Source organism: Dufourea novaeangliae, unplaced genomic scaffold (genome assembly GCF_001272555.1).
Source record: "Dufourea novaeangliae isolate 0120121106 unplaced genomic scaffold, ASM127255v1 scaffold57, whole genome shotgun sequence".
NCBI lineage: Eukaryota > Metazoa > Arthropoda > Insecta > Hymenoptera > Halictidae > Dufourea > Dufourea novaeangliae.
Genome location: NW_015373937.1, coordinates 1,757,059 through 1,770,566, shown reverse-complemented (window position 1 = coordinate 1,770,566; position 13,508 = coordinate 1,757,059).

Genomic DNA, 13,508 nt, shown 5'->3' with positions numbered 1-13,508 from the left:
TCGCGAAAAACAATTTTCTTCCCCCGGAAAAGGTGCTTGTGCGTTAAAGGGTTAAAAAGAAATAAAAGAATATTAAAAATATAGGTTGGTTTAATATCGATATTCTTATTATTGAGCGTTCTTTCGGTTCAAATTAGTGATGGGCACCATCGACTAAAAACTATCGAGTAAGTCGATAGTAGCCAACGACAATTTTTTCAATCGTCGACTACTTTAGTTGCTTGAAGCGATTATTTTAGTCGATTAAATTTGGTCGCTTCAAGCGAAATGATCGAACTATCGAGCTATTGATCGCTATTGACTGGATCTTAATTATTTTCTTCGCGATGCAAACGAATTGTAATCTTCCCATATATTTTTTTATGCATTACCAAGAACTGTACAAATTATTGCTCATAACCTAATTGATTTTTATAAAAAATTTATAGCAGTTAATTTTTTAAGTGTCAATATTAAATAGCTTACAGAAAATCGAATATTAGTAATTGTTTAAAAAAACTTGTTTACCACATATATTTTTGAAATTCTATCTATGAACTAATACATTTCCAAAAGGTAAATACACCAATTGTGCTGAAAAGTTGATGACATAATCTATACATAACCTATAAAGTAAAATTTCAGTCGACTAAATAGTCGATAGTATGTTGCGACTAAATAATCATTAGTCGATAGTTTAATTTAGTCGATGGTGTCCATCACTAGTTCAAATGTTGAAATAGGACTGTTCTTGGTCTGGGCGTTGAAGGGTTAAGGACGATTGATTCGTATGGATCTGTTACGTAACGAATTAAAATAGTCCACCTGTCCGTTAAACGCAGACGGGTGTTAACGCACAATGATCGTGCACACGATGCAGTAATACAGGTTGTTCCTCGACCCCCCGCCGCGGTGGATGAACGCGGAAAGACGATTTCTTCGCGGAAAAGATACGCGACTGATATCCTGCATCATCTAATTACCCGTCCGTATATGTATAATTAGATGCCTTCTCTGTTCCACCGATTTATATTGCTAAAGATCGTATTGTTGCTTCACGTTCCACGCGCGGATCTCTTAGCTTTCTAAAAGGAAATTTAGGAATTAATCGTGTGATCCGTTTGGCGAACACATTGGAATGTCACGCCAATTAACAGCGTCCCGTGCGATTTTCGTCCCGGAAATTAAGATAGTCCGGGTGGATTTCGAACGATCAACTAAATTTAGCTGTGTCGTCGGCTTTCCTTTTTTTTTTTCTCGCTATGCAATCCGTTTCTCAATTTACGCTTACGCCGCATACCATCGACGACGGCTTTTTATGCCCTCGCGCCGAATCGAATTCCTGTACTTTCTGGCCCCGGCGCGGCGTCTCGTCGCCCCGAGCGACGGAAGTTTCGCCGGTTCTTCTGTACTCTAACCTGCTTACACATTACACGTATATGTATACATATGTGTGTACAAGCTGCACGTGTTCCTCTCGTGTCTCGTACCATCGTGAGGTATATTAGTGGTTCTTGGTCGTTACCTTGCCAGGAATTCAGACGGAAGCCAGAACGATGTCCCACTGATTAATCCTAGATTCATACACAGTTATTTTCATGGAATGTCACGTTTCTCAACTGCTGATTATTATATTTAATAATTAATAAACACAACTGAAGACTTCCTTCCCTTTCGTTGTGTTGGAAATTACTGTAAAGGACAAGTGATATTCACAAAAGATATTAGCACCTAATGTTATCAAGTCCATCGGTAATGTAGAGTTCAATATAGTCTGGTTATTAATTATTATCGACAATAACACCTCTCAGAATACGTTCTATACTAATAATTAAACTCTCCATCGTTTGCCTTTGTTAAAGTCGTAAAGCCTGGTGTTAATTACTCCGGAACAACGCGGGCTATTACTGTCAAATATCCTCGATGGATCAAAGATCTTAACTATGTATACACGAGATCGGTATTTTATCGTACATACCCTACAATTTAATGAAAGTGGCACGAGATTTTAACGACTTCATTTGCAATGCAGATGTATGTATGTACCTACAGTTGAACATTAATGCTCATCGCGTTCCAATCGAAAATTATTTATTATTTTTTCTAATGGATCAACGGTTACCCATCTTGTTCCACACCAGAATGGAAATCTGGAACCGAGGCGACTGCGTGTCGGATGGTTCCTGTTTATCGCGCGATTCCATCTTAATTGTCGAATACACCGTTGTCGTGTTCGCTGAAGAAATAATCCCGGGACAACCACCGTCCGCAGCCGCTAGCCGCGGTTCCCATCCATCCACGTGAAACAATAGATTCCCTGACAAAGAGAGAAGGCCGACGCTTTCCTTTCTCAAGACCTCGGCTAAGAACGACGATCGCTGGAGGGCGGGCTTTTGCGAGGCGCGAGCCTGAAAGCAAGAGGAAAATGATGCTCGGCTCGGATCGGTAGACTATAATTGATAACAGTAATTATTCTGTCGTTACGTTCGAAACGTGTGTGTTACGGCACTTCGTGTTTTATTAGGTTTACCAGTCAGTATTTCACTGTCTGTTTTAACTATTTAACAAATTGCAATAGTAACAACAGAGTTTTCAGTCGAAACACACCTTCTGATATTTTCCTTTTTCCTTGCAAATAAGGGAAGCTACTGAAGAAATCGATATTGCATGACGTATTGGTACAACTGATACCTTTAATATATGGAATTCTGTTGATTATTCCGAAGAAAATAACAATTAACAGCAGCATCTACAATGATTCAATTTCTTGTAAACTAACAAGTTCGAAGAAATAAGCTGTTACTACTAGAACTATCTTCTGTTAATAAATGGTGGGACGAAATTGTTATCGTAAGATTAAGCAATGTTTTGAGTCGAAACACACCTTCTCATATTTTCCTTTTTCCTTGCAAATAAGGGAAGCTACTGAAGAAATCGATATTGCATGACATATTGGTACAACTGATACCTTTAATATATGGAATTCTGTTGATTATTCCGAAGAAAATAACAATTACAGCAGAATCTACAATGATTAAATTTCTTATAAACTAATAAGTTCGAAGAAATAAACTGTTACTACTAGAACTTTCTTCTCCTGTTAATGAATGGAGGGACGAAATTGTTATCGTAAGATTAAGCAATGTAGTATAATAAATTTATATAGAATAGACAGTGAAAGTGAACATTTAACCGGCAAACGGAAAAAAAGAAAACTGAGGATCGCGTAGCGGGCGTTTCGGGCCGGTGAATGGTAGCTAAGGTTTTCGAGTTGCGTGATCTCGAAAGCAAGAGAGGCGATATCGTACGTGGCGCGCAGGAAAATTGGACTAGAAACGCAGAAAATAAGGCAAGCTCGCGCGTCCAGAACGGTTGGTGTAGAAGCGCGGCCACGGTGGATACATGTATGTAATGAAGAGTTAATTTGGCTCTCTCACGCGATTCAGGAAGACGAAGGACGCTTCCCACGTTAGGCCGTGGCAGATGTACGATGATGGACGTTTATACACCATGTATTGAGAGGACGTTCCCGAAATATTCGGAAACGTTTCAGATACCCATCGTGAAAGCGACCGATTACCTTTGAAGAATGCTATTAAACTCGATTAAGCAACAATTCCGAATATTTATCTCAACAAGCAGTAATTAAATTTCTAAATAGGTGAACTTTTGTCGTGCGAGAAAATCTATCTTATTTACCCTTTAGCCTGCTGGGAGTATCCATTTTGGGACACTGACAAAACTCGAGATTTTTTGGCAGAAAACTACCTTTTTTTATGAAAAAAAAAAACTGGAAGTCTAAAGATTGTCTTATTCGACATATAATATTAATTCGTCTAAAGTAGTGTAGAACATAGGTCGAAGATACAAACAGGACTTAGGGATTCAATGAGGTCCGTCTCGGTTCGCCGAGGTCACACGAGATGGTCACGCGCTGCCAGTTCCAAGGTATGAGTATCGAAACGCTCTCAATGCTACCTACTATACTCCAGAAGTTTGGGTCCCCAGATTCTCCGTCACGCTTTGCATCTCTCGGGGATTTTCTTTTCCTAAAATCGTTTCGTTTCTTTTTCTCTTTCTTTCAGTCGGTACAAAGCATCGTCCGTATGTTTGTAACTTTTCCGTTTCGTAATTACGCCGCCTGTCACTGTCGACTCGCGAAGGAATTTTCTATACTCGGGGCGCAGGAATTATGTATTTGTTCGCGCGTCGGTGGCAGGAGCGATGTGAAAAGTATTCGAGAGAATTCGTGCCGGATATAATATGAAATTCTTGGGCAACGAGAAAGATCAGGGCGTTTACTACGGTCGCCGTAGATACCGCGGTGCCGCGCGCCGGAAACGCGTAACACGGTATGGTGAAAACTCGATCGGCACCTTCATCGTATCCTGAAATTAGTAACCGCGATTTAAGTTCCCAGCGCGCGCAGCGGGAACTGGTTTCTACTGTGGTTAGGGTCCACACGAAAGACTGCATTTATATCACTCGAATCTTAATTATGAGGTGCACGGTTGTGTTCCAGAGGAATGATTTTTTATCGATCGCCGGATTCACTTTCGCATATTTTCTCACGTTTCGGACACGGTCAGGTAACAAAAAATTCGTCACATAATGTACTGAAAGTGCATTTCGTACTTGCACGACCTACGATTTTGTTGATTATGAAATGTTCTGAAATTTCAATTAAGGTTATTTTTATATTTAACCAGATAGATCGAATGGAACAGTCCAGCGAATGACGGTGACGCTAGGCCTCGACCTGATTCACGTGACTGCGAAAATCGAGTTCGAGTTACACGCGATCCTTTTAATCGAGGATCACCGGAAGCGTTCATTTCATTCTGGAGAATTTTTGTCCAGTCTCAGCCACGGAAGTGATCGAGGAAAAATCACTGGACGAATCGTTTGCCGGAAACGTCGGTGGTCTTTATCTCCATTAGGATCGGATTGTATCTCAATTTCATACTAATTTTTTTCATAAAATCTGTGCCAGGTAATTCGCGACAGACTCGAGGACAGACAGGTGTGATTCATGGGGGTGATTGCTCCGATATTCCTACTTCCATTGGACAGCTTGTCAAAATGACACGTGTAGCAAATCGTTGTACCTTATTTACCGTCGTCACTTATCGCGTACAGTTTATCGTGTGCTTTGCACGAGCCACATACGCCACGCTCTCTCGGCTCAAAGATCAACAAATGAACTGTGATTTATTTGCTGTTACGAGCGCTATTACTATCTTCGAGATACCCAGTAGTCAGCGAACAGACGTTGGAAACGTGACAAAACGCGCGAATATGTTGGTAGAATGTTTGGGAGGGAAAGAATCGATGAACTTTGGACAAATGGCACCGATTGCTGGTCCTTCTGATAAATGTTCTACTTTCATTCGATCATGTTGATATCGAAAATAATTTCGAGAATTGTACGACAATGTTTACAGATCGGTAACGACATAAAACAATTGCTTAACTCGTTTCTTGTTACTCCACGGGTATTTTGACACGGCAAAACCGTGCGGAATATTGTGCAAGAAGGACTGTTGCGTGCACGCCAAAATGGGAGCAAGATTTCCGTCGATTTTCAGTAATTGTGATTGTTTCATGAGACAATTCGTGGATTTTTTTTCGAGTTTACGTGTAACGGCAGTGAATTGTTGTAACGGTATACATATGTATGCTTGTGGGCTGTTACAGCGGATTATATTATTACTCGGCAATAAATGGAACATTGTTAAAAAAAAGTTTAAAATATTTTTTAACAATTGATTGTTAGTATCTATAATTGTTGGTATTTATAAAAGGTATCGTTCATTATATGCTCCCTTGTAAAAAATACTCTGCATTTTTGTTGGTTACGGTTAGCTCGTAGGTGAGGTTCCGCCGGAAGTGGAAGCGATTTAAGTGTCACGCCGCGTCGTGCCGGAAACGCAGGGGAAGAGCTCGCGAAAGAAATCGAACCAGTATTGTTCGCCGCGAAATTGCGCTTGTGTACACCCGGAAGCAGCAGGTTGTTTCCGGAATGAGGTGAAAAAATTATTCTATATCATTAAAGTCAGCCTACTTTCGATACTTCACAGTTGCATTTGTTCTCCATAAATCTCTCGATTTCATTATTTTTAACCCGAAATCCGAATTTGTCCACTACAATAGATCGATTTAGCTACCACAAGGCTCAATTGGTTTTTCTCTATTTGATCGCTCCTTCTATTTGGTGAACCCATTGTGCCTGAACCGCGAGAGGAAAGTACATTTGCGTATTGTCAACCTTGTCATTCCCTTTATTAGAATCCATCACGAAGATGTACGAGCTGTTCCGCGAAAGACGTCTATACCGCTTCCCTTCCTCTAGTCAGAATGCTTTTAATCATGTTAAAGTGCTTTATTACATGGAAACAGAAAATAACGAACCGACGGTGTTTGCGTGCTTGGAAAGGGGTGGAAGGTGCAACGATCGACAGCCGCGCCTTGTTAAGGGCGCGGCTGTCGAGGGTGTGGTGTTTACTGCACGATAATGCCACGCGCGAGAGCCCCCCTTTCATTCTTCATCCCTGTTTCACCGACGTGCATTAATAGACCGCATCCAGTGTAATTAAAACACAAAGCTCTCCCCAAAATACACATCTGGTTAAATGGTTGTTCCCCCTTTCTCGAAATTCCTTTTATCTCCAGTTCTTATTGTTCGTTTAAATCCATTGAAAGAGGAATAGAAGCTTAGAATGAAAGTTAGCTTGGAATCAAATTATATTATGAAAATATTACTTATCATGCCATTTTGGGATTACTTGCAGATTATTCTTCCAATACCGATTCTTCGCAAGGAGAGACAAACAGTATATTACTAAACTTTCGAAACCACGTGTACCGTCAAAGAAACGGAAATCGACGATTAAATCCACCACCTATCAGGATTTAACACCTGTAGTAGGTACGACTGGTCTAGCTTCACTGGTTCCGGATGACTTTCCATTTTCCCACATTTGAGATACCTGGACTATGTATATACACAAGAATTCATAAAGTTAATCGAGCATTAAGCATATAAAGTGCTCGATTAAGATCGTTTAAATTCTATCTCGAAACTGAATGTTAATATTCGCACAGACAAATATGCGAATCATACTTATTTTTTTTTTTACTTTCCAAATAAACTGAACAAACCTCATCCTTCACCGTCAATGTTTTTCTTTCCTTCGGTTAATAAAGGCGGCCTGAAAATAGCGACGTCGCGACCGGTGCGTTGCTCCGCCGATGAAAGCAACACTCATGGGAATGAAGAACTCATCGAAGAACTATCTCGCGAAGACGTGAACTAGATGCCGTCGGCGAATCTTATTACAACAGGAGTGCCACGGGATACTCAATCGAGCGATATCTCGCGGAGCTTCTCTCGATCCACTTTAAATTTTTTTTTCCGGCCCTCGTTCATTCCGACTTTCTTGCGCTACTTGCCACTTGAACAGAATCCTCCAGTACGGAGTGAATGTGCCTCATTGGTCGAAACATTATGAATCATGTTATTTATTCTTTGCAATTCTCTTAAGTAATGGAATCAGCTAGAATTTTTCACGAGACAAACCGTGAAGCACACCGTTGCAGTGGATTAATTATTAGGTCGATTCATAAGTACCTTCCGTCATGAACACTGAAACAATTATTAAATAACGGTTGAATAGCAATGGTCATAGGATTGGAGTCGAACTGACCATCAATAATTATGTTTAGAGGTAATGGGGGATGTTACATAAATTGATATTTATTATTAAAATGCCACGAATCGACATTTTAAAAAACCAGAACGGAAGTTATTAATGATTCGACCTAATATATTATTAAAACGTTACATCGTTGCACATTTCATAAGCGATGCAATAAGAAGCACCCTTGTACTGTGATCCGGTTACGTAATGAATTAATTGATCCCAGGGGGTATAGGATCGGCGGATTCGGGAGCGGCCGTGTGCACATTTAGGTCACCCTCCGGTTCATTATATTGGCTTTCGTTACACGGTTCGTGAGCCTCCCGAATTCTTAAGACGGTTCACAGAGGGCAACGAGGGGCAACGAACGGAGCAGATGATACGGCCAGATCCTCGCCCAGACCGGAAAAGTATCGTGTCAATCAGTCAGAAAAGATTGACAAGAAAAGAGATGAACACGAAATAACGATTCTATCTACGGAAAGTCTGTGAGTCTGTCGTTCGTGCAAACACGATAACGACGATTCGACTGAATTCACAAGCGTGTGTTCCATTGTTAATACTTTTTATCACGGGACCGGGTCACGTTCACGACGGATCCACGTAGCCGGTTGGATATCGTATGACGAAGTTATGACTAAGAGACGAGTAAAGTCATAGAGTAAACAATTCTGATCGCCCACTGACAAACAGTGTCTCTCCGACAATAGACGCTGGTAGAACGTAAATCTTCTTCCAGCGAGAGGGACCTATCGTGTACGTCGAGGATCGGGATGTTTGCCAGCGAGTCGTTTATAAATCCTGCAACATTCGTTCGCTCTGACAATCGTGAACGCGGATCATATTACGTGCTCATTTGAGCAAATGTCTGCCCTTATGCATATACATATCTGTGACTGTAAGGAAAAACGACAACAGTTAAAAAATTTGAGTTTATGCATTAATTGAACTATGGAATGTTGAATTGTACGTGGGTACATAATTATAAGAATGCTCAGATGCATAAAAAAACGCAATGCACAGAAGAATTATGGAAAGTGAAGAAAATATACATTTTTATCGTGAAAAGATAATATGGAAACATTGCTAATAAGAAAAATTGGAGTTCAGAACATTAAATGACAATATCCTGAAAATGAAAAAGTGAGTTTCGCACGGCGTACCATAATTCATATAACAAATATAAGTTAAAGTAATCATTTCTATACAGAGGAAATTACCAAATAGCTTGTCAATGGTTGGAAATATATACAGTGAGTGTAAAAAGTATTCGTACACCCTTTAAAACGGAACAACTCTTTTAAAATTGGTCCAAATGTCTTGAGTTTTTTTGTGAAGTTAGAGACATTAATTTATCCGACATTTATAAGTCCGAATCGCGAAGAAAATATTAAAGGTCGTGTTTTACAACTTTTTAATCTGATGCTATAATGAAAATTTAATAAATACATATCGAAGATTTATGTTAGTTATGTACATACTGACATTTTCATTGAAATCGGTTAATACAGAAACGAGCGACAGGCATCAAAAGATGTGAGAATTGTTAGATTTACTACAGTTGTAGATCGAAAGTCGGGAAAAACTGCGATTTTGAACATTTTTAATCGTTTGTATCTCGTACCAACGTTAATCGATTTTGATGAAATTTTCAACATGTATATAACTAACATAAATCTTCGATATGTATTTATTAAATTTTCATTATAGCCTCAGATTAAAAAGTTGTAAAACACGACCTTTAATATTTTCTTGGCGATTCGGACCAATTGCAACTTTGTCAAATTTTTCTTTTCACATCATGTAGTAAATTAATGCCTTTAACTTCACAAACAAACTCAAGTCATTTGGACCAATTTTAAAAGAGTTGTTCCGTTTTAAAGGGTGTACGAATACTTTTTACACCCGCTGTACATATCTGTGACTGTAAGGAAAAACGCCAACAATCAAGAAATTTAAATTTATGCATTAATTGAACTATGGAATGTAGAATTGTATGTGGGTACATATTTATAAGAATGCTCAGATGCTTCAAAAAACGCAATGCACAGAAGAACTATGCAAAGTGAAGAAAATATACATTTTTATCGTGATAAGATAATATGGAAACATTGCTAATAAGAAAAATTGGAGTTCAGAACTTTAAATGACAATATCCCGAAAATGAAAAAGTGACTTTCGCATGGCGTACCATAATTCATATAACAAATACAAGTTAAAGTAATCATTTCTATACAGAGGAAATTACCAAACAGGTTTTCAATGGTTGGAAATATATAAAAGTTGATAAATGAATGTTGTAATGAACAATGTTCCATTAGCTCAGTCATTCATTCATTACTTACGAATACTTTGAAAGGAATGTCAACTTTGATAATATTCAATATCGGAGTCAGTCGTAATACATTGATTAAACTTTTGTTCGGTCAGTTTATCTCTATCTCTTTCTAGTTATCACGAGGAGCGCGTTAAACATCCCGCTAAACAAAACAAGCGTTATCTGAATTAGTGTCCTATTACAGACGAAAACGACACCCATGGGAAACGAGTCGAACTCGCCAATGACCACGGGGGGAGGCGACCACTCGATGTGTCGGGGTCCTTTTGAATGCATGCAGCACGGAACGATCCCGGAAATGGGTTCCGTCACGCAGACCGGAAGCTAGACCTTACCAGGACAGAGAGGATTGACATTAAATTACATCGATCGTTCACCCGTCCAGAACGTTTATCGAACAGAAAAAAAAAGTCAATTACCACTTCGAAAAATCGTGCTTTTAATTAGATCATACCACTCAAAATGACATTGCACCGTAACCACACATTTACAGGATCCGGTTATCTTATCGACAAAGGAAGATGGTGTTCGAATACTATCGACGAGAAAAAATTGTCCCGTAACCGGGGTCTCAATTTCATTTTTTACCTTACCATCTCACGGCACTAACTTTCCATTCTAATTGCCGTATATCAGGCGGCCCTTCGCTTTGTCGTACAGCTTCCGTCAGGTCTTGCAGCCTGAAATTTAAAAGCAACCCCCCTCGGGTGGGTAACATTATTTCGCGCATCATAACCGAGTGTTACGTACGGGTATATTCAGTTTCGATGGATATGTATACATATATACAGACGGGCGGGGGACACAGGTTCGCCTTGCAAGGTGAGATGCGTGCTTCTCTCCCTTCTTTTTCATTCGCCTCCGACGTTCTCCTCCCCGTTTTCGTCTCGAGCACGCTGGTCCCCGCTGGATGGCGGTGTGCGTTCACCGGGGCCCAGCGTGTTCGTATGCACCTACCACGTACAGGTGCACACGGTGGGCGTGCGCCGTGCAGCCTGGAAAGAATTGCACACGATGGAAGAGGCTCACCTGTGGGAAAGTAACGCAACACCATGAGACCCCGTCCAGGGACTGGACCCGATGCTGCCAAACTCCCATAGCGACGCATACTCTGTACAGTCTATACGCATACCGTGGCCGTATGCTCGCGGTGCCTGCTCGTCGCTGCGTGCACGAGGATAAAGTGGCTGCCCACCGTGGTTCCGATTTGCTCGCTGCCTTCGTTCTAACCGAGTACCCTCGCCGAGCGACACGATCCATAATTCAATGGTGGCTCGAGGACAGTCGATCCTTATCGTAGGTTAAAATATTATTTTCAATTTCGTCAGTATTCTGACGACAGACTGTACAGTAAATTCTTGATGAATATTCGAAGACTCCTCGACACTGACAAGGAGACGTTCCCAGGTATAACGTTGACTTTTTAAGGAGATTTAACACAGTAATAGAGCTGGGTCTATTTGTTTATGAAATATTTAATGTTCAGTGCCGAGGAGCCTTGAAACACTCGTTGAGACTTTACTGTATACGCATAATATACTGTGCATTAATACGGTAAAGTACAGTAGCCTCCTGTTAATTGAGCAGTTATCGAGGGAGGTAGGTGTTTTAGGAATGTGGGGAAAACTATGGGGGAAAATGTGTCCGGAGAAAATGAGACTTTTTCGGATTTTATCTTAATGTTTCCACCTGATTGAGTACCAGTTTCGTGCTTATATTAATTTGTAAGTGGATTTTATATCATTGAAGGACCCTTTATACGCAAACAGTTCAGGACTACAATGTTGTACAAACGGAAGAATAATCAAGCGTTTCGAGGTTTTCAGTCCCATTCCTCTCGCATCGTAGTTGATTTACTACATGTGCTTCAGACTTATCTAAGGATTTTACAGCTGAAACGCCGGCGATCTAGTTGCCGAAGCTAATTGAATTTTCCCCTCGAGATCGCGGTGAACTAAGCCAGACTGTCAGAGGAGGGAACTACTTCACAGGGGTCTCGTTGTTAGCGACAAAAGGCACGTGTGTTGTACGAACGAATCACGTTATTACGCGTGGTTGATACTCCACGATTTTCGCGTTGCACTGTGTTTACTCCGCGGTTTTTAGCGGGATTGAGATTGCCACGAAACGCGTTTGATGGTACCGCCACTGGTGAGTGTCTTCTTCGTTATACCAAGCGGGTCTTCGACCTCGGTTAACGGAAAAAAAATTCTTTTAAATACGAAGAGAATGTAGCCAATTAATAGTAATTCGTATAGTTGCCAATTAATGGGGATTCCGAGAGAGAATAAACATATAATTCGTATACTGCAAACCGGGTATCTTTTTCAATTACAATTCGAGGTTCCGTTTGCTTAAAGTATCGGTTTCGAGGATCCCGTTCGATACACTTTTAACGGCTGCCACTGCATTGTAATTCGGCTGAGTAGCCACCCTATATACGTGGAACCAAACTCTCTTTGCGAGGATTCCAGGTATAATACCTTCGACCTTGACGTTCAACAGTCTACCTGAAAATCTATAACAGCACAAGTGCTTTCAACGCAATCGTGTTAATATAGTAAATCCGCAATGAGTGTTCAAAGACTCCTCGGCACTGACCCCAGGTGTGACGTTGACTTTTTAATGAGGTTTAACACAGTGATAGACCTTGGAATTCGGAAGTCAATGATATTTGTTTCAGTCGCATACAGCCATTAGTTTATGAAATATTTATTGTTAAGTGCCGAAGAGACTTCGACACTCATCGAGGATTCACCGTACTACTCATATTTTTCTCCCTCCATTGCCTCATGAAGGGAACCATTATTTCCAGACGCTTCAATTCTTTTTACCTGGCGAACACTTCACGCTATCCCTCATCGTGGGAGAAATCTACGAAAAGATTATCATTGGCAAGAAGTAAAGTGTTCCCGTTGCTTCCGGAATGAAAGCAAACTCATGACTTTCGTTCATTCTACACTCTACAAGTACCTACCGCGCGAGTACATACTGCAGATTCGATCTAGATCCGTATCTAACCCGTTAGTAATCAAAACATTCTTCTTTTCCTCTAGACCCGTCGATCTTTTCGATCAAGGAAGCGGTTTTTCCGCGAATATGAATATTTCACAATTGTGTATAACGGTCGCGTTAAAATAAATCGAAAATTAGTTTTACTCCCACGTGAATCTCTTTTCCATCGGACAGTCGTCGTGAGCCCTTCTTCTTTGAGGTACGATCGACGCCCATGCGTGTTCGTGTGTGCCGAGCGATCACGTAGGAAGCAGACCTTTCGTTTCTTTTTCCTCTTTCGTCGACAAGTACTGGCGCATAAATAAAATATCGTCTCCTTCAGGACACACGGCGACGAAATTTCTGTAGCCGAGATAAGTCGTCACGGCGCGGCAGGCCGCTTCGATACGCGTCGCGATCGTTGTGTGGGAGTTTATCGGCAGAATGGTTTAACATTCTCCTTTTGGCTTCCCGCAAAAGGAAGTAAAAAAAAAGGA